Source organism: Spermophilus citellus, assembly GCF_964194105.1.
Source record: "Spermophilus citellus genome assembly, chromosome: 8".
Classification (NCBI taxonomy): domain Eukaryota; kingdom Metazoa; phylum Chordata; class Mammalia; order Rodentia; family Sciuridae; genus Spermophilus; species Spermophilus citellus.
Window position 1 is genome coordinate 10,654,163 of NC_138189.1, and position 21,015 is coordinate 10,675,177.

General features: G+C 42.4%; 1 protein-coding gene and 1 long non-coding RNA gene across 5 annotated transcripts in view; one reads left to right on the plus strand and one right to left on the minus strand.

Annotated features, from left to right (window-relative positions):
* The window catches only part of LOC308654455, a 91,181-nt gene that overhangs the window by 16,354 nt on the left and 53,812 nt on the right, over nt 1-21,015 (minus strand). The window lies entirely within an intron of this gene.
* Nucleotides 1-21,015, plus strand: part of C1QTNF7 (C1q and TNF related 7) — a 99,414-nt gene that overhangs the window by 9,612 nt on the left and 68,787 nt on the right. The window lies entirely within an intron of this gene.

Here is a 21,015-nt window from a genome sequence, read left to right on the forward strand (position 1 = left end):
GCACCATTCTCAGTAACATAATGAAATCTTACACCATCCTGTTCTATGGTGCCAGGGACATAAATCAGCCTTTTGTCCAGTGTATCCATGCTGTATATGCTACTCACCTGTTAGTCGCTGAGTAGTCCTTCTAGTTGTCAGATCAACTGTCATGGCATAACAGTGCATATGTTCAAATAAGCTTTTATTATGGCCCCAAGGTACAAACCTGTATTACAGTATGTTGTTATACCTGTCCTATTTCATTAATTACTATTTGTGTTGTCAGTCTCTTGCTACACCTAATTTATAAAGATGTATATAAAGGTATGTATGTGTAGGAAAAAAACACAATTTATAGAAAGGTCTATACTATCTGAATTTCAGGCATCCCCTGGAGGTCCCACTGATAAGGGGGAACTACTGTAACCAAGGCTTTGAACGTGTGGTTTGGAGTAATTTGTGCTTGCCATTTGTTAACACATTTCAACCTTGCTGCTCCAATTCTTTGGTCCACAAACATATATAAGCGTTTCTCAGGGATACATCATCAGTAAGACATTTGTGTAGCTCTATGCAACACGCTAATTCAGGGGCCACAACCCTTAATCTACAGGGCCAAGCAGAAAATGCACACTAGTGGGTAAGCACAGGGAGACCCCTGAGAGCCAGGACTGCCTGCTCTATCTGCAGCAGGCAGACACTATCTGATGAATGGAATCCAAGGAGAACGTGGCCCAGCAAGTGCCAGTTGTTTTATGTTCAATAAAATCCATATATCTGGATGCTTTTATGTGAAATATTCCTATTTTAAAATGCTTGCTGTGTGTTTGACCTATGAAATGCCATTTTCATAGAGTTGAACTCACTGTAATTTAGAGACAGAACGAGTTCCCATTTTTTTTCTCGCTGTGTGAGAAATCTCAAGAGCCTTTGCCATTCTGCCAGCATGTCCTGAATAAACACGTCCACACGTGCACATTACCTGCCAGTCAGGCTGGAAAGCAGAGCTTCCCACTGCAGCAAAGTCGGCCCTGTGGAGGAGCCCTCAGTTTATCTCTCAACACCCTTAGGAGGCTGAGAAGGTGTCTGGCCCTGTTTTGCAAATGAGACCCACACCTCACCATCGGTCAGCAGGGACACAAATGTAAATGAGCACAAAGTCTGCTGGCCCACAGAGCTAGAGTCCTATGGCCTTTGTTGCACAGGACCAGGGGAGGTAATGTGAAATGTTACTGCTGCTCACTCCTCCAGTGGTGGACACGGAGTGAGCCATGATGCCCTGTCCTCTCTTGGCCCTAATCTCCCTGGCCTTCTACCCCTTCTGTGGAGAACTGGCCTCTCCTGCACGTCCCCCATTTCTCCTTTTCTACTCCTTAACTTAGTCCTCTTCTCACCTGGCCTGCTTCACTCAGTCTCACCCTCTTCCCACCCCATTCTTTGTGCCCTATGTTTCTTTCCTTTCACACCACGTCTCGGGTCTCTCTTTCCGTCACCCACATTCTCTTCCTATCTCTCCACTTCAGCTTCCCACCCTTCTCTCTCCTTCTGCCCGCCTTCTCCAAGGTTCCTTCCTCTTTCTTTATTTCCTCCCTGCTCTCTTCTCCACCCTCAAGTCTAAGTTCTATTGCTTTGTTGGTATTTATGCTTCATTTCCTGTAGCTTACAAGCCCCCCATAAATAAAGTGCCTAGCCTAGAGCCTGGTACTTGGTAAAAACCCTCTAAACAAAAGTTGGCTGCTTGCATGCACGATTTGAGGTCAATTGAAAGAAATGTGCAAAATAAAGCAATTTAAATGGAAACAGAAAATCAAAGCCACAGAGAGGAGAAAGGACAAAATATGTGAACCACAGGACCAATCTGGTTACTGTGATGGAGTGTGAAATTTCACTTCCTGGCAGCCAAACCCGAGTCTTTGCAGACAAAAAGTGACCCGTGTATTCTTGGGTGTGCTGGGGGGCGGGGGCGCAAAGGGCCAAATCAGGGCACTGAGTGCCCTGTCTTCTGCCCTGACCCAGACCCCGCCTTGGAGCACATGTTTTTCCCTGTACTTGGTTTTATTTTCAGCAACCCACTAATCTCTCCCAGAGCAGTCACGCTGTGTGCTGGTGAAGCCTCACTCCGATGATGTTTGAATGTTGTTTTGTGCAGTGGAGAATGCGCTTCTTAGAGTGAAGGCAAATCACAGTTGAAGCGGTTGCTATGGTGTTGCTAGCGGAAACCTGTCACTCCTGGTTAATCTGAAAGCCTACTGAACACCAGGCCCAGCTGCAGCTGGCAGATAGATGGAAGGAAAGTATCAGATAAAGGAAGAAAGGAAAAGCTCTCCTGAAAGCTGTTTTTCCTTTAAGACACTCATTTCGCCATCCTTCCTTGCCCGCGTTACCATCACTTTCCTTCCGAGACAGATTTCAGGTTCTGAATATTTCCCTCCAGTAGGAATTCCAGAGTAATTTTCCAAGATTGAATGCTAATAACTTAATATTTTAATCCAAAAAGGCAGCACAAGGTAGGCTGGCTGTGAAGCTGGAACAGACTCTGGGGAAGCCCCGGCCGTGATTTTCTGGATGGGCACCACAAGTCGATTAACTTCTCACCACCTCCTTGTTGCAAAAATTGAGAATGAGAGTACCCACTTCTTTAATGTCATTGTGAGGATTATATGAGATAATATGGTGCCCTGTAAATTATAGCTAATATTAAAATTCCTGTTTCTACCATGGGAATGAAACAGAAGAGAAACATTCAGGCAGGCAGGGTGGAGACTGAATCATGAAGCACCAAATCTTCTTCCCTCTCTTCCTTCCTTTCTCCCTCCCTTCCTTTTTTCTTTCTTCCATTTTTCCATCCCTCCTTCCTCCCTTTTTCTCCCTTCAAAGCTACCCAGCATGAGCATGCATTCAATAAGCTTTCTAATTAAACAAAAATTGCAGATTTCTTTATACAACAACTCCAGCTATAAATGGCCTTAATTATAAATTTGTGTCCTTTACTACACAAAACGATATTCTAAATTGGATTTGAATGAGATCCTGAAAGAGATTCAGACGTGCTTGGCAAGTGGGAGAAACGAGCGAGCGTAGCAACATGGCGTAAGTAGGGCAGGAGCCCTGGCTGGTGTCCTCAACCTTGGTTGCACCCAACCAATCAATGAGGGAGGTTGGAAAAAGTCCAGGCCGCACCCAACACCAGGACATCAGGCTCTCTGGGGGCAGAACCCTGGCATTTATAATTGTTTAAAGCTCCTGAATGTGTAGCCAAAGTTGAGAGCCATGGTTGGAGGGGATGGCCTATGGTGTGGAGAGCTGCCCACCCCAGGGCTGCATGGTGTACTTGGGTGTGAAGACATTGATAACTTTCTAGACACCACAGAGCCCTTTCAGGAGACTTGAAGAAACAATCATCCTGGTGTGAAAGGAAGGAGAGAGCGACTAGGAAAGATCTAGAGTGGGCCTTGTGCCTTCAACAGACATGGTAGAACATGGGGACCCAGGGGGAGACAGTTGGAAGAGTTAACAAAGGCAGCATGACTCTTTTTAGAACGAAGCTCATTTTTTGAATACGGGAAACCTAAGCATACTTAAGCTAAAACAAGTCTACCACATTTTTGTAAGCTTAAAATTTAAATTTTGGAAAATGGTAAAAAGGAAAAAATATGTGCTTTGACCCAGTTGATTCATCAGAGGCTCTTAACCAACCAAGCATATCTCCTGCTTCACACCTCATCATTTTAATTGCCATGTATTCAATTTCCTGCTGTGTCAAATATGTCACTTGATCACTTCTCTTCACCCTCAAAAACCCTGTAAAGTGACCACATCTCATCTCACAGACAAGAAATTTCTCAGATGAGTAATGAAACTCAGAGAGTTTGCCTGAAGTCAGTAAGTGGCAAACCTAGGACTCAAGCCTGAGTTTGTGTGACCCCAGAGTTCACAGTTTTTCTACGTTGCCACTCTGGGTGTAAAGAAAAAAAAATTCAATTCTAGAAGAACCGCATACTTCCTTCAAAACCTGCAAAATGACGCACACATACACATACACACACAACAACAACAACAACAAAAGAACTGTGTCCTGAAAGATACATCAATGGCTTCTGAACAAAATCAGTGAGAAGTGAAAGTCTCCAAGGCTGCATGCAGCTAAAACTTCAAGTTGCAGAAGGGCTTGATTTCCGAGAGGGCAAGGTAAGCACAAGATCTTTGCCATCTTTGACACAGATGGTAGTGGAGAAGAGCCAGAATCAGGATTGCCCACAAGGACACTACAGGGATGTGCAGCCTTCTGAGCTAAGGGCAGGTGGGTCTGGACAGGAATGATCACCCCAGGTCCACTCATGCCCACCATCTGCCCACTCCTGCCTCCTGTCCTGCATGAAGCTCTTGCCCATTTCCACCTGCTGAATCATCCCGTACGTGCCAGCTTAATGGGTCATCTTCTCATCTTCTCTTATGGAAACCAAATCTCCATAGCCCTTAATTACCCCTGAAAACTGATTAGAGTCCATTTGTAACATCTTCCTCCTGTTATATCCAGGTATATATGATCCACAGGGCTGCTTTGGTTTCTGGAATATTAACTTAGAAGATAATGAAATCTAATATAAATATATTAGCTCCAAATAGCAGCATAATCTGTGTCAATGAGATGATTCCCATTTGGTCTTCAGAGTGTAAATATAAGTATTAGTTATCCTTTGTAACGAGACAGGGGAATGAGAAAAATATTGCTTCCTTTCCAATGAAAAAGACCTCAAATTCAAGAATTGCTGGTGCAATGTTCACTTGAAAGAATCAGTGACATTTCATGTTGCCTTTCTAAAGTTAAAAAAATAATAATAATTTTATATTTTAAAAAAAAGCTGGCTTTCAGGTTCATTCCAGGACAAATTTAAATTCTTTGAGAATAAAGTTGGGTAAGACCATAACAGAGACTGTTTAGTTTGGACGAGAAAAAATGCCAAAAATGCCCATAAAAGGGAGGATTGGCTAAGAATTTTTTTTTCAGCTCATATTTTCAGATTTTAAAATTTGAGAGAAGATATGAGACACCCATAATATACAAACACCTCATCCAGGGCTTGTGTCTCACAGAAAGTTGTCCCAGGGAGCTTGTGGTGTTTTGGCCAAGGCTGCTGTCCATGATGACCCTCACTGATCACAACCTCACCAGAAGGAAGGAAAGAGCAGGCTGAGGGCCTACTGTGGGTCAGGCTTGTCTCCTCAGTCCTGACCAGGCACTAGATGAACATCGCCTCATGTGGGCCTCCCAGTTACCCCCTTTAAGAGGGTGTTATTCCCACTTTCCCCCCCAAAAGGAAAAAGGAGCCAAGGAAGATACAGAAGCTGAAAAGCAGGGCTGGTGGGGCGGGGGGGGGGGCAGTAAATCCAAGGTGGAAAACCAGACTGAAATTCTGTCCAAAATTTGTTTGAATCAGTGGATGAACAAATCTCAGAAGGCAACAAAAAGAAAGAAAAAAAGAATAATCTCATCACACACCGAATCTCAGGGCCCTGGCTCACTAACCCTGGGAGACAGGAACTGGATCTCCTCTGGGAGGCTAAAGCTTCAGTCAGGGCACATCAGGACACAGCAGTGAGCAGGTCATCTATCAGGGTAGTCAGGGGCCTCCCAGAGGCACCATGGCCTCCTCCACAGTTGGCTGTGGAAGGAGGTCTCGGGGAAGGCCGGCATATGCACTCACCCTCATTAAAACCCACCCTCCAACTGGGGGTGAGGCTCAGAGGGCTCAGTCCTCACAGAAGAGAGGATGGAAGGGTCTGGAAGAAATGGCAGATCTCACATAGACAGGAACAGGGAAAGACGTATATGCTGTCCTTAGTTAAGGCCAGGTGCCCTGTTTGGTCAGAGAAGAATGTTCTGGAAGGAAAGTAATAACCTTAAAGTTTAATGAGGATTAAAGTTCAAACTGTGAAGAGTTGGGAATATAAAAGGTAATTCTGATTTTATTCTGAAGGAAGGAGGAAGCCATCAAAGGCTTCCGAGGGAGAAAGTCTTCCAAGAGACATGTGGGAAGCAGAATTTGGGAAGATCAAGCTGTCTGCAGTGTGGGGGAGGGACTGGAAGTGGAGGAAGCCAGATGGGGGACTTCCCTCGGCATCCCCTGGCTCTCAGGGGGTCAAGGCTTGGGGGTGGTGGGCTCTGCAAGTCATCTGAGATCTGCTGTTCTCTGTCCTGGGTGCCACAAAGCTATGCCGATGAAGCAGGCTGCCCTGCTCTGCCTGATGTGGCTCCTGTTGGATGGGCTGCATCCCCATGGCTTTTGATGTGGAAAAGTCATCAGGACATGAGTGAATTCCAGGAAATCTTCCAGGCAAGAACATGTGATCCAGGAGGCCACACTGTATACATGTTGACCTCAGGAAGCAGGGAGAGAGTGATGAGGGGGGAAACACAGTTGGGGAAAAATGAGATTTTTTTCCCCCATTGCCATAGGACATATATTTAAATTATGGACCCCGAGTAGAAACCACAGTTAGTGAAGGGCTCACATGAATGTCGCTAATGCTTAAGAAAAAATGTCTGTAGCCAGGTTGCCTGTCTCACCCCTATTCACATATACAGGAGCCCCCTGGATCCTGGTGTTATCAGAGCAGTCAGCAGAGAGCAATGCATTGGTAAGACCCTACCAGGACTCACTTCTGGAAGGAATGGGTTTATGATACCTACAGGTTGCAAAAATTCAAGAAGGCTGTGTTAGGGAACTAGAATTGAACCTGAGTTCCCGTCTTAGCCATGTAACCTTGGGCAAGTTCACTCATCTGCAGAATACCGAAAGCAACCTGGTGATCTAATGCAATGGTAGATATGCCAGCATTTACTCAAAGCCAGATGTTGACATGGCAGTGAGCAGGTCATCTATCAGTGGTGTGGCCCACCACCCATCATCCCCAGGCCAGAGGGCCACGTGAAATGGCAATCAAAAAACACTCTGATGAGTCAAGAGAGACACCAGGGAAAAAAGGCAAAAGATTTCACTGGATTTTCAAACAAGGAGTCTCACATTTTCATTGTGTATGAAGCTCATATATTTTGTTGCTCATACAGTCTAGAAGTGAAACTGGAGATGAGAAGAATCTCTGGGAATCTGACAGGGAGAGGTGGATGACAGTTGATTCACACTACTAGCATGTGGGAGTGACCCAATCCTACCTCATCTAGAAGTGTCCAGGGCATTGTGGTACACTTGACATCCCAGCACTCCTGCCTCCCAACTAAAAGCGCCAATCCCAAATACCTCCAAAGGGGTGTGGTGCCACACCCACACCTATGCTAAACCCACAGAGAGGGAGAAAATCAAGGTTGGCAAAATAAATGGTAGAATAAGAATTAGATTGTAAAATCAAAATTTTTAAAAACCTCAACATTAAAGAAACCTTGGGGGCTGTTGATCAAATCTCTGAAGCTCTTGATGGACCACCTAGAATCTCATTGGAAATTCCTATGACCTGTCCACTCCAAGAGAGTCTGATTTACAGTTGCAAGGACACAGCTGGAATGGGTTTCTTTTCCTTCCAGAGAATGGCTCTTTGCCCAAAGACAAGTCTTCCCAGTGCATGATAAACACAAGCAGGCCCCCATACCTACGCCCAGCCTCCCAGACTCAGCCAGAGGCGGGAGGCCAGGCTACAGCCCCTCACCTGTGCACTCAGGGTTAGACGTGGATCTAACCCTGCAGTCTGTGGGCCGTACTGTACTCAGGTTTGGACTTGTCTATGAAGGGTCTGGCAGGTATAATAGCAATGGCCTGTTCACAGAAAAGGCCTTCAAAGGCCTTAATGAGGACAGCAAGCAGCCCTCTGAGAAGCCAGGGTTTGGGGTTGTGTTCGATAACCAGGCATTTGAGGGCTGGGTTTGGAAGGCAAAAAGTAACCCATCAGACATAAAAGCACACACAGTAAGTTCTCACTATTTGTAGTACTTAGGTTATACAAATTCACCATGAATGTTGAATTAGCAAGTGCTGAACCAGTGCTTTTAAGGTTAGGTTCCTGGTAGCCTTAGGACCTGATCTTCAGCAATTGATCATTACATGACCTCATTTTATGTATGCTTATTTTATAGATATTGCTCATCCACAAACCATGAGCTCAGGTCAGCAGCACTGTAACTCACACCTGAATGAAGCTCACCTAACACAGGCATTTTCTCTGTGATACATCTGACAGCCTTCTTGCACTCAGAACACATTTTCTATGCCTGACGTCATTTTAACCTGCAAAATAACCCAGAAAAGCACAAAAAATACAAGAAAGATGTCACTAAATATACTGCAAAAAAAAAAAAAAAAAAAGAACACTTGCGTATAGTGTGAGGGCTGAAAGCAGAAGGTCTCCATCGCAGCTATTTGATCTCAGCTGTGCCTAATTGTAAATAACCATCAAAGCACAAGTATTTCTTGGAAATTACAAATAAATTTTAGCACATAGGTGAGTCTGCATTTATAAAATCTGTGAACAGTGAAGACTATCTAAAATTCACTCACACACTTAGGTATTATGTTTGCACTTGATCGCAGCCTAGGTCTCCAGTGAAGTCATAAGTATGTTTATATTAAAGCCCTCCAAGTGTTAACTGACCTAAGGGACACCAGGGTTTCAAATGAAAATAAATTGTTCCGTTGAAAAGTACTTTTTCTCTGAAAGAAAAAGGACCCCCAAATGTATTCATAACACATCTTTCCAAGATACTACATAAGTCACTTGCACGTTTTAGCATTAAATTGAGAAGGTCTTCCTGTTAAGGCAAACTCTTTCCTTTTCTTTCTTTATTTTCCTTTTTCTAACTAAATTTTTTCATTGTTTTTAATTGCCACATAGTAGTTGTACATGATCATGGGGCAATGTATTGACATAGGTATATGATGTGTATTGATTATCAGAGAGTAATTAGCATATCCATCACTTTGAACATTTATCATTTCTCTTTTTTTATAATTTTATTTTATTTATTTATATGTAGTGCTGAGGATCGAACCCAGGGCCTTGCAGGTACGAGGCAAGTGCTGTACTATGGAGCCATAACCCCACCCAAACATTTATCATTTCTTTGAATTAGATTCAAAGTCCTCTTATCTAGCTATTTTGAAATATACAATAAATTATTAATTATATTCACCCCACTCTGGCAAAGCACACTAGAGCTCATTGCTTTATCTACTGTGTTTTTATCCATTAGCCAACCCGGCTCCTTACCCTCACCTGCCTACCTTTCCCAGCCCCTGGTAACCACTACTCCACTCCACTTCTAGGACATCAGCGTTTTTATCTTCTGCGTATGAGTGAGAAAGTGTGGTACGGTACGTGTCTGCCTGCTTCTGGCTCATTTCATAATGTCCTCCAGACCCTCCCATGTCAGACTTTCTGGAACCTGGTGGATCTTAGTTCTGTCCTCAGAAATGGCACAGAACATGGCCCCTCCTTCACTAGGGAGTCTTTCAAGTACCCAAAGACACTACCAGCTCTCTCTTCTAAGCCTGCAACTTCCCCTTCTGACATCCCACCTGGATCTTCTTTGCAATTCCTCTCATGTCACCATTTCGGTCACTTGGGACATGCGACTAATCTTCCACAATCCGATTGCCAACCCCTGCTTGGGTTCCAGAATTAAATAAGTGGTCTCAAACTCTGCTGGTAGGATACTTGATTTGTACAAATTTTCTGGGGAGTACTCTGGCAATATATAAAAAACTCTTTAAAATGATCCTCTCTTTCCAGGTCTTAAAATTTTACTTTAAGGAAATATTCATGGACTCGTGCTGACACTTGTTCCAAGGATGTTCGCTACAGGTTTCTTTGTTAAGCCAACATGTGAAAACAGCTTAAACACCAAAATTAGAACCACACTTAAGAAATTATGACATGTCCATCTAGCCTTTAAATACTATGCAGCCATTAAACTACAATGTAAACAAATCTATATTGACTTCCATAGGTATTCATATGATCATATTAGAAGATCAAAAGAATGAGTGTGACCTAATTATATTTTCATTAAAACATCCATCTATGACGCATAGAGAAAAATATTACCCACAGTTTAACATCCACTATCTAAGGTTGGTTCAATTTAAAGTATTTCTCTTCTTTATCTCTTGTTTTCGAATAAGATACTCTGATTATAATAAGGAAAAGCAGTTCTATTTAGTGTTTAGAAAGAGTAAAATCAAGAAACTTCTCAGTAGTTTTTCCATTGCTCTCAGAATGAAATACAAACTCCCAGCTTGGGGCAGAAGGTAGTCCATGATGTAACCCCAGCTTGGGGACCAAAGACCTTCTGTGATGTTACCCCTCCACAGTCATCTCCTTTCAATCTTCACAAGCACATTCCACTTTGGCCCCAAGGAACCTCCTAAAATTCCCCAAATCTGTACCCATTTACTACCTGCCACCTTCTCCACTTGGAATATCCTGTAAGTTAAGAAACTGACTCAGCGGGGGTTGTCCATTACATAACTAATGAAGTGTCAAGACCAGTCAAAGGCTGTCCACCTCTGAAGCTCATGCTGTTTTCTCAGGATCAAAATTAAAAACCAGGACCGTCAAGGCCCCATTTTGTTCTAATGATCTTTGTGCTACAATCTCAGCAAGGGCAACTTAATCACTTTTTTATGACATTATCTAGGGGAAGAAAAACCCTGAAGTAAAGTCATCTCCATTGCCATGTGTACAGAAGGTCAATGTGTTTTCCCCTTTTGAAAGGAATGACCCAGACTATTCAAAGCAATATTTTAGCCAGACATTAAAGCCCAGTTTGCAAGCAGATGCCCTGTGTTGTCAGATCTCACAAATATGGTCTACTCGGACTTCTTTGCCTCTTTCATTATAAGAATCTAATATTGAATTTCAAAACCCACATGGCATAAATAAATTCCAGATGTCTTCCCAAATCCCTAAATCTCACATTAGCCTAAAAAGAGACATTGCTATATGCAAGTGAATGGTTACATTTAGTTCCCTGAGAATCCCAAAAGATCTTGGGCAATTCTACAGCCTCCTAATAAGAAAATATGTGAAGGGCTGGGCTTGTGGCTCAGTGGTAGAGCTCTTGCCTACCATGTGTGAGGCACTGAGTTCAATTCTCAGTACCACATTAAAAAATAAATAAATAAAATAAAGTTATCATGTCCAATTACAACTAAAAATATTTTTAAAAAATAAAAAAGAAAATATGTGAGCTCTCTTGAGTCTTAAGGAGCAGCATTCTCAAGATTCGCAGCCCAGCTGTCTGACATCCGCTGTGCTTTCTTCCCCCCCCCCCAGGGGGCAACAGCCTCATGATAAAGTGCAGGGCACAGAAGCCAGGCTGTCCGGTTCCAACTCCGCTGAATGATTGGGCACACGTCACTTACCCTCTCTATTCCCCAACACTCTCACTTGTAAAATGGGGGTAAGCCTGATACCCACACCTCATAAAGTTGTAGTGGAGATTAATGGGGTAATAATTGAGCACAGTACCAGCCACACTGCAAAATACCTACACTCAATATTCTCCAAGAAGTATAGGGCATAGGAGGTCCTCAATGGCCAGGAAAGTCCCTTCCTTTCCTTCCCTGCAGTTAAACAGGCCTGAGTCTCCCTAGTCTTTGATTACCAAGATACCCCTCCTTTTGTGAGTAACTTGAAATCACAGCCCCTTCCCCTAAGCCTGGCCCAGACTCAACTTCCTTACCTGTGTCACCATGTCTTTTCACACAGTCCAACTCATGCTGGTAGAAGTAAAGGATTTATGGAGGTGGCTTCACTTCTCTAGTTAAAGATCAACTCTATAGAACACCAACATGCTCATAACAGTAATCAAAAAATAAATAAATAAATGGCTTCCCTTCCCTCAAGCCCCCATTAATGACTGGCACCTATGTTTGCAAGAAAAACGTGATTGCCAGAAACAACCTTCATTACTCACCTTCAACACAGCATTTGCAGCCCATACATCCCCCACACCTCTGACCATGCATCAGTGCCAGGTGGCAGCTGGACAAGCTTGGCACTATTTCACACACAGCATACCTTTTCACCTCCCAATAATAACAAAAGCTAGCATCATTGTGGAATATTTTATTGTTTAACAAGCACTTTCACATATATTACTTACTTACTCTCTCCATCAACACACAAGTACATAACCATCATCATCACCACCACCATCATCATCATCATCCCCATCATCTTGCAGGATGCAAAAATAAAACCTGGGAATGTGAAAAGACTTGCCCCCAAACCGCTCAGCTAGTAAAAGGCGCAGTGGAAATTTGAACCTGCATTCCCTGCTTTAAAATTTTGTACTTTTTTCCCTTTCAAAATCCACTGCTTAGTTGTAGGATTAAAAATGCAAACCTTAGAAGAAGCCTCATTAATTCCTTGGTTGCATCTCTTCCTTTGGATGCATATATTTTTTATTTTGAGTTCTGATTTTTCTCCTTTGTCTGATTTTACCATGGTTTGCAAGATTAAGCTCAGCAGAGTCTGTCAGCCAGGTGGAGCTGTGTCTGTAGGCTATTATGACTGTGTATTGGACTGTCGGTTTTCAGAGGGAAAAAAAAAAAAGCTATTTTTAATTGGTGTTTTGTTCAAGCAGGATCTTGTTATTCTGTGACCAAATGATGCCTCATCTAAAAGGAAATATGAACTATTCCAGAAAATTTGCTCAAAAAGAAGCCAAATCTTTTGCAACAATGAAGTATTATACACAAATCTGAAAGAGTTCCATAATGAGTCTAGGATAGAAATGAGGAGAGATGTGTGTGTTAGGGAATTTGTTTGACTTCATGCAACAGAACCAACTTCAGCAGTCTGCTCAAATAGGAGTTTGTTTTTCTCCTCTAAAAAGAAACAGGTTTGGAGATATGCATCCAAGGGTTGGTGCGATGGCTCTGTCTCAGTTGGAGCTACCATAACAAAAAAACCATCAAGCGGATGACTTAAACAACAAACATTTATTTCCCAGTTTGGGAAACTGGCAAGTCTGAGATCAGGGAGCCAGCCGATCTCATGTCTGGTGAGGCTCCACTTGCTGGATGCAGACAGCCACTTTCTAATGGTATCCTCACATGGCAAAGGGAGAGAGAAACCATCTCTCTCTCTCTCTCATGTCTTTTCTTACAAGAGCAATAATTCTATTCATGAAGGCACCACCTTCAATTACCTCCCCAAGGGTCCCACCTTCAAACACCATCATACTGGGGACAAGGATTCCAGCATGTAAAGTGGCGGGGGGGGGTTGCACCAAAACATTCAGCTTCCCACTGTCTTCAGAGACCCAACTTCTTTCTACCTGTTCGTTCCTCTGTCTTGGCCTACAGGTCTCTCTATTATGAATACAAGATGTTTACCTCAATGTCATGGCTGCATTGTTTTATCAACTCAGTACCAAGAACAAAATCTGAGCAGACGGCACCATCTGAGACTTTCTTCTTACTCAGCAACCTGTTCCAACAACCTCTGCTTACTAATGATTATCCCAGATGGGTGGGTTCCCTAGCCCGGGCTAGCCACAGGAAAGTCTAGAAAGGTGTGTCTGTACCTGGTCACATTGCTTTTCCAAACAAAAAGCTCTCTGTTAGTAAGAAAGAGTGGGCAAGTAGACATTGTGCAACCTCTAGAGGAATCTGCCAGGAAAACGTCCATTCAACAAGGGCCTGAAACATGGTAGGCACAAGCTAAGACAGCGCTAAAAAAGAAAGAATGCTGTCCTTGCATTAGATCTTTAAAAAGTGACATCCAGAGAGGCATACAATGTGAAATAGGATGTACATTGCTATATAAATTTTTCTCATAAGATAAAGCCTGACAGAGAGAAAACATTCAAAAATGGTTTCAAATATTTCTTTCTTTTTCATCTTTCTTTCAAATGAAATTAGAGATGTAACACTGGTTTCCACTTGGAATGCCATTATATTTGCACTGTCTAATTAATCCTGTGATCCAACTATGGCTACACTTCTGGCCAATGTTTTCCATATCCCCCAGCCCCTGGAAAACACAGCCCTGCAGACTTATTAGAGCATGTCAAATTTTTCCTGCTTTATGTTCTTTCACTTTGGTTGACTCTCCAGAGCTGTAATAATAACGTGTTCACTTATAACACTATCAGCTAAGACATAAATAGTCTTTGGTGGTTATCAGCCTCTTCTTGGCACTGAGTAGGTACTCAATGATATCTAATGAAAAAAAACAAATATCAGCTTCATCATTGACCAGCTGTGCCATCTTGGGCAAGCTTTATATCTCCAATGAGTATTATGAGCTACTGGAATTTTGGAGTTATCACACTGCCGCATTGTAGCAGCAACAGCTAATCGCTAGAACCTGCCACATGGAGACTGGGGAAGGAAATTCACTGGAAAGAGATGCTCATTGAATTATGCCAAAGGCATTTACATAGATTATTACCCACAATGTCACAAGAACATTGTCCCTCTACCATTAGTTAAAATTATCAGACAATCGTGAAAGGCAGTAACCTCACATATGAAAAATACTAAAGAAATGACCCATAAGCTTCTCAAAATCATACTCTGAAATTTTTTATAGCATGTATAGAACACACCATGAAAAACAAATACTTCCTGGGCAAACATCCTTCTGTTACATCAGTAGCCAAGCATATGGGACAAGGATGATAAAAGCAAGTACCCAGAATTCTTATCTCACTGACACAGCTGTGTTGTACATACACTGGGTTTGAGTTATGGGAAATGGTTAAGCGGTCTCTCCAGACAGAGTCGAATGTAAGAATCTCTCCTTTATGAGGCAAGAATAGTACCTCTGGATTGTTGGTGAAAACCAAAGCTGCAATGAATTTAGAAATCTGACATATCATCTCCTGGAGCTTCATCTCTGCAAAATGTAAAATTCACACCAGAGCTAGATACTGTTTCCTATCTTGCTTTACACACTCATGTATCTGACTCCTCATCATGAAACAGCTGGTCAAACAAGGATTTTGGAAGCAAACAAGCAGGTGTTTGGCAACATATACTAGTTTACACATAGGCTGAGTCAAAACCTAATGTGAGCTAGGCGATCTCTTGAGAGATTTTTTTTTTTCAAACAGCATAAACACTAAAAATATGCTGTGTACCTTAGAATTAAGCAGATCTGGATTGGATTCCCAGGTCTGCCATCTAATAAATGTAAACCTTGAGCCTGTTACTTATCACCATAGTTTTCTCCTCATCTGTAAAATAGAAATAATAATACTTAAATTGAGCCAAATGAATTTCCACTTTTGCAGCCAAAGGAATTTGAATATTGACCATTTCACATGGTTTATCCTAAACCTGTCTCAGAGGACAGAGTCCAGAACAAAAGAGTTGTGCGTCTATTAGTCATAACTATTGGTTACACATGACAGGCACCCACCTCAAACTAGGTTAAGAAAAAAGGGGACACATTAGCTTATGTAATTAGGCAACCTTGGACTAGAGTTAGCTTCATGGATGGTGGGAACCAGGTGTTCTGGATATCCTTCCCCGCCCCCCCCCCGCCTCTATCATCACCACCACCATCATCATCATCATCATCATCATCATACATGGTGGAGAAAATGCACTATGATAGTCTCCACCAGAAGCAAAAACACTTCTCTCCCAAAGGCTGTATTAACTGGGTTACATCAAGGCTCAACTACTCACTGTAGCCTGGCACTTCAGATGGCCTGCTATGCCTACCTCAGCCTGTACTTGCTCACCGTGGGTAAGGCAGGGGACATGAAGGATGCTACACATGACATCCCAGCTTAAGCCATGTAAGATAGAAAATGGGCTATGGAGCACTGGACAGGCAGGAAGAGAAAGATGTCCACTATGGGTAGCAGAGAACACTGACTGCACATGGAAGATGGGCCACTAGTAGCTAAAAAGCACACGATGCTCAAAGGACATATGAGATAAGATGAACTATTTTACCCAAAGACCAGGAAACCAACTTTTCCCATTTTGCCAGGGACTTTCCCGGCTCAGCACCGAATATCCCATGCTGTGGACTCCTCAGTCCCAGGCAAACAGCCCTGGGTTGTCTCAATAATCCCAGTTTCAAATCTGAAACTTCCACCTCTCAGCCTGTAGGAAAAACCAGGACAGCTCACCATCCAGCCTCAAAATGGTACTCCTAAGTGGAAATCCTAGTGCGGGTTGAGGTCTGAGGTCTGTTTATGAATTTCTTCACCCGTGGAAAAATGTGTGCTGTAGTAGACGGTCCCAGGGCACAGGGACAGACTGCGTCTGCTTCATTTGGAATCTCAGGGTCTGTCCTTCCTCCTCGGCTGCTTTTTATTTCTTTTTCTATCACTTTCTCTCTTTTTCTCTTTTCTTTTCCTTCCTCCCTTTCAGATGATCCTTCCTTCATTCCTTTCCTTGCTTTTTCTCTCTTATTTCCCCATATTTACCTTTAAAGGAACATGTGACTGAGACTTTGTTTGCATTCTTCCAAGTTGCTGTTATATGAGACTTGACTAAAATAAGCCAGCCTCGCTTATTCTGCAGAACCTACCCCATAAGTGGAAGCTTCACTGTTAAGACAAGATGGGTAGGTACTGTTTCTGTAGGTGTTCTGAGATACTGTGGTCATGATGGCCAAGTGGAGGGAATGGAAGAATTGGGGGGAAGAGATGAAAAACAGTTGGTGATGATTGTGAGACAGTTTTTTGGTATAACTGTTTATAGAAGATGTATCCATGAATAATGTCAATAGCTAGGATTTGCAGTGCCTTTCTTCTTTTTGCATGAATATTATCATTCATTAAGCAATGTAAACCAGGAAATACTTCTTAGCCACAAACTATGCTTTGAAGCCAGTTCTGTACTTGAATGTCTTCAATCAAAATATTAAGATTAGAAGGGAAGCAATTTCCAGTCTTCAGAAGAGAATCACTGCTGGAGAAAATAGTGTACTAAATTATATATTTTTAGAATGTTGTGAATTTTGTTACCTTTGTTAAAGTGTGAAGTTCTAAGAATTGACTCCACTTTAGATGTGAACCAAATTCTTCCTCACAACAAGGTTTCCAAGGATAAGTCAGCATTCCTAAATCACTTTCACAATATTTGTCACTATACAGTACCACCTATGCCACTTGTTCACTGGCATTTTACTATAAATTGATTTTTCTTTTTTTTATCAGACAGACTGAGCAGCCAGTGCACCTGATTGGGGCTCAAGCATATCAGTGTCCAGAGGGCTCAGGCTGATTTTCAGACACTAATGTTTTTGAAATCTCATTAAGAAGAAAAATATTGTCATCTTCAAGAAAAGCAGTTTAGTGCATTCAGGAAGGGGTTGGAGCCACCCCACATGGTTCTTATTTCCATCCCATCTTTCATTACCTTGAGATTTTGAATAACGTGACTTAAATTTTCTGCCAATATACTGGTGAGGATTTATTAAGATAATGCCCAGGAAAATCAGTGACCTGTGCTAGGCCATAACAAATGTCAGCCATGATTCTGCTCTTGGTCCTGTAGAGGGGAAGATGTATGTGGTTCTTCAGTTCTTTAGGGCAGACCGTTTATTTATTCTGGAAAAGCAAACTAAATGGTGAATGTACAGCCAAGATCACCTTCTGAAACATGTGATTTCAAGCTGTTATACTGCCTGAGAGGAAATAATGTTTAAAATCATTTTATTTTTAAGTTGGAGCCAGTGGCATCTCTACAAACCAGGGCACTTTGAGAGGAAATGTGTCTTAAATGTGAAAGAACAAATGATCACTTGTGGTTAGAGAGTCAGAGGGAAGAGTGAGGAAAAAAACTACTCTGTTTTACCAAGATTTTGTACATCTCTGCAGACAAGTTAAGCTGATTAAGGGCTCCAGAGATGTCTCTATAGAGGGAAGCTAATTTGTTTTGTTGTTGTTGTTTGTTTTTGTTTTTCTAACTTTCCAGAAGTCTATAATTATTTCTAAATAAAAAGCTTTCTTAAAAGGGGATGGTGGAAACAACAATTGGAGAAAATGTTGCTATTTTGCTGCAAACCCAGAAGCACAAGATTGCTGTTAAATATGTGATTTAAGAATCTCGGGCTGGGGATGTGGCTCAAGCGGTAGCGCGCTGGCCTGGCATGCGTGCGGCCCGGGTTCGATTCTCAGCACCACATACCAACAAAGATGTTGTGTCCACCGAGAACTAAAAAATAAATATTAAAAATTCTCTCTCTCTCTCTCTCTCTCTCTCTCTCTCTCTCTCTCTCTCTCTCTCTCTCCCTCTCTCACTCTATCTTTAAAAAAAAAAAAAAAAAAGAATCTCACCCTGGAGCTCTTGCAAACCTCACATCAGCTCATGGTTCTAGCTCTGTCTGCAACTGCCATCAAAGAATAATGTTCCCCACTTCCTTTCTGTCTCACATATCCTGTGGGTGCTCTCATCAGAGACTCTAATGGGGCCTCTGCTTTCAAAGGATTCTGGGAAATGTAGTCCCAGACTCTTCCAGTCCACATTGGGGGAGGGAGGAGACAGACAGACACACAGAAAAGGACCAGGGATGATGTTGAATTGAAAGCATACATCTTGACTCCCTGATATTTAACAGATTCTGAAAACTTATGATCTAGACTTTGAAAGAAGATTAGAAGAAAGTTAATCAAAAATCTCAGTTTATAAATAGAAGAAATTCATAAATAATTCACTTTCCCAACATGGTTCTCTAGTCTAATATTCTAGCTATCTTCATCCAAAAGAATTTATAATAAAAATATTTCAAGGGATTTTTCCCAGTTTATAAAGCAGTTCCACATGTACTTTCCCATTGGCCCTCCAAACAGTGCTGAGAAAAAAATAATCATGAAAACACATAACACTTATCTGGCACTTTCATTTCCATTATCACATTTCCCTGCAGTCCATGATCAAAATATGCTCCTTAGTTCTCTGAGCCCAACATGTTATCATTCCATGTCTTCACCCATGTGTTCCCTTCAGTTAAAATACCCTTCCCTGGTAGCAGTTCCCCCCGGCAGGTTCCTACCTCTTTATCCCCTGTTTCATCAGAATCCTGCTTCCTCTCTTTCTACCAAGAGACAGAGGCTGATAGGATATGAATGAGCTGTGCTGCCCCTGCAAGAATCCAGAGGGTCACTGGCAAGCCAGCAGATGTGACCCAGGATCTCAGCTGCCTCTCTTTCCTCAGAGAAACTCATCCTCAATTAGCCAATGCTGGCATCCTCGTGCCAAATAGAAAGGAGAAGCATACATTTGGTGGTTCATAGATGACTATATAAAGGGGCCCCATTAGACTGTGTCTCAGACATATTTGTAATTCTTTGCTGCTTCAGGTGAATCTCATAGTGCAGTTCTACTACTATTTATCTTAACCTCATCCCCCTTCTTCCCCTGAAGACTCTCACACCACTGCCCTGATGACTGGGGACACCTTAGTGAGCAAGGAACCTCACAGAGTAGTGAGGGAGACAGAGACTGCACACGTTATCTTAGAAGTATGTAAACACTATGATAACCACTATAGTGACAAAACATTTATGAAGTATTATAAAAGGAAAAAAGTTATGAAGGTGAATTATGGGAGAGTATGAGAGAATAGAGCAATGTGGGTGAGTGGCAGGTCAAAGAAAGCTTCCCTAAAGAAGTAACATGTGAGCTGAGTTCAAATCAACGAGAAGGATCTATCAACAGAAAGGAGACAGGGAGGACATGTCATAGCTGATGTCACAGCCATCAGGCTCCCCTTCAGCACAGACCCTAACTTCCCCTACTCCCTTTTCCTTCTCACAATACTTTGAATAACAATGTCCTACCCTCAAGGCCACTAAATCAGGAATTAAGAAGGAAGAACTGAGGGTCATGGCTCAGAATCTAAGAGAGAAGGACAGAGGGAGGCCAGATGTGTCATGAAAAGATCAGGGCTCTGGTTATCCCAGTTTACTTTGGAAACTGACAATTATTAGCTTTGTGACCTTGGAAACATGACTACCAACCTCTCAAAGTTGTTTTAAGGATTCAATGAGGGAAGAAACCAGGAGGCTTAATCAATGTTAGCCCTCTTAATTTCTCCAGGCTTGCTATATAGAGACTGAATTGTGTCCCCTAAAGAATTCATGTGGCAGCCCAAGCTAAGACAAGGCTCAATTAGAAAATTGCTCTTACAGATGATAGAGTGCAACTCTTAACTGAAATGACATTTAAGGGGTGAGTTTGTGAAAGGGCAAAGGAAGTGAATGGAATAAGTAAATATGAGTTGGATTTGGGGCTTGAACATTTTTGAAAGGGAAGCTGGTCTTGATTCATCTGGTATTTGTGACTACTTCAAGGATAAAGATGACCCCCCACACACATCAAGACCCTGTGGATGCTTTTCTCTGCAGTTGAGCACCATATTTCTTTTTGTTTTTCACTCTTACTATTGCATGAGAAAAGAGAAGGACAATTCAAACAAAAACAAAGAAAACCCACAGGGGCCAGCAGAGAGGGACATATGAAAAGAGGCAGATGACAGAGGAAGGAAAGTGAAATCTGCTCTTTAAAAGAAAAGAAAAGAAGGTCAAGATGGAACCCAGGAGCACTGGCACTAAGGGTGTGGGTCAATGCCATGACGGAAGGGGGCATGGAAGCAATACCCTCCCAGCAACAGCTTTTTCTCTGTATTATTTCCTAAAAATAAATAAATAAATTACTCTTCGTCCCATAGTAATGCTACAGTAAATGCCAGTAAATGCCACATGGGGTAAATCATAAATTATAGAAATTTACAGTTCTGGAAGCTGTGAGGCCCAAGATCCAGGTGAAAGCAGGTTGAGTGTCTGGTGAGGGCCAGGTCTTTGCTTCCAAGATGGCGTCTGGTTGCTGCATCCTCCAGAGGGGTCGAATGCTGTGTCCTCACATGACGAAGGGGCAGAGGGCAAAAACGGCCTTCCAGTCCTTTAATAAGGTCCTCAATTCCACCCATGTGTGTGTGTGTCGTTCTCATGATTTAATCACCCCCAAAACGCCCTCTCCACAACAAAACAAGGTCAGCACAACGATATGAGGGACTGTGTCCTGGTGTGGTCTGGAAGGTTTAAAT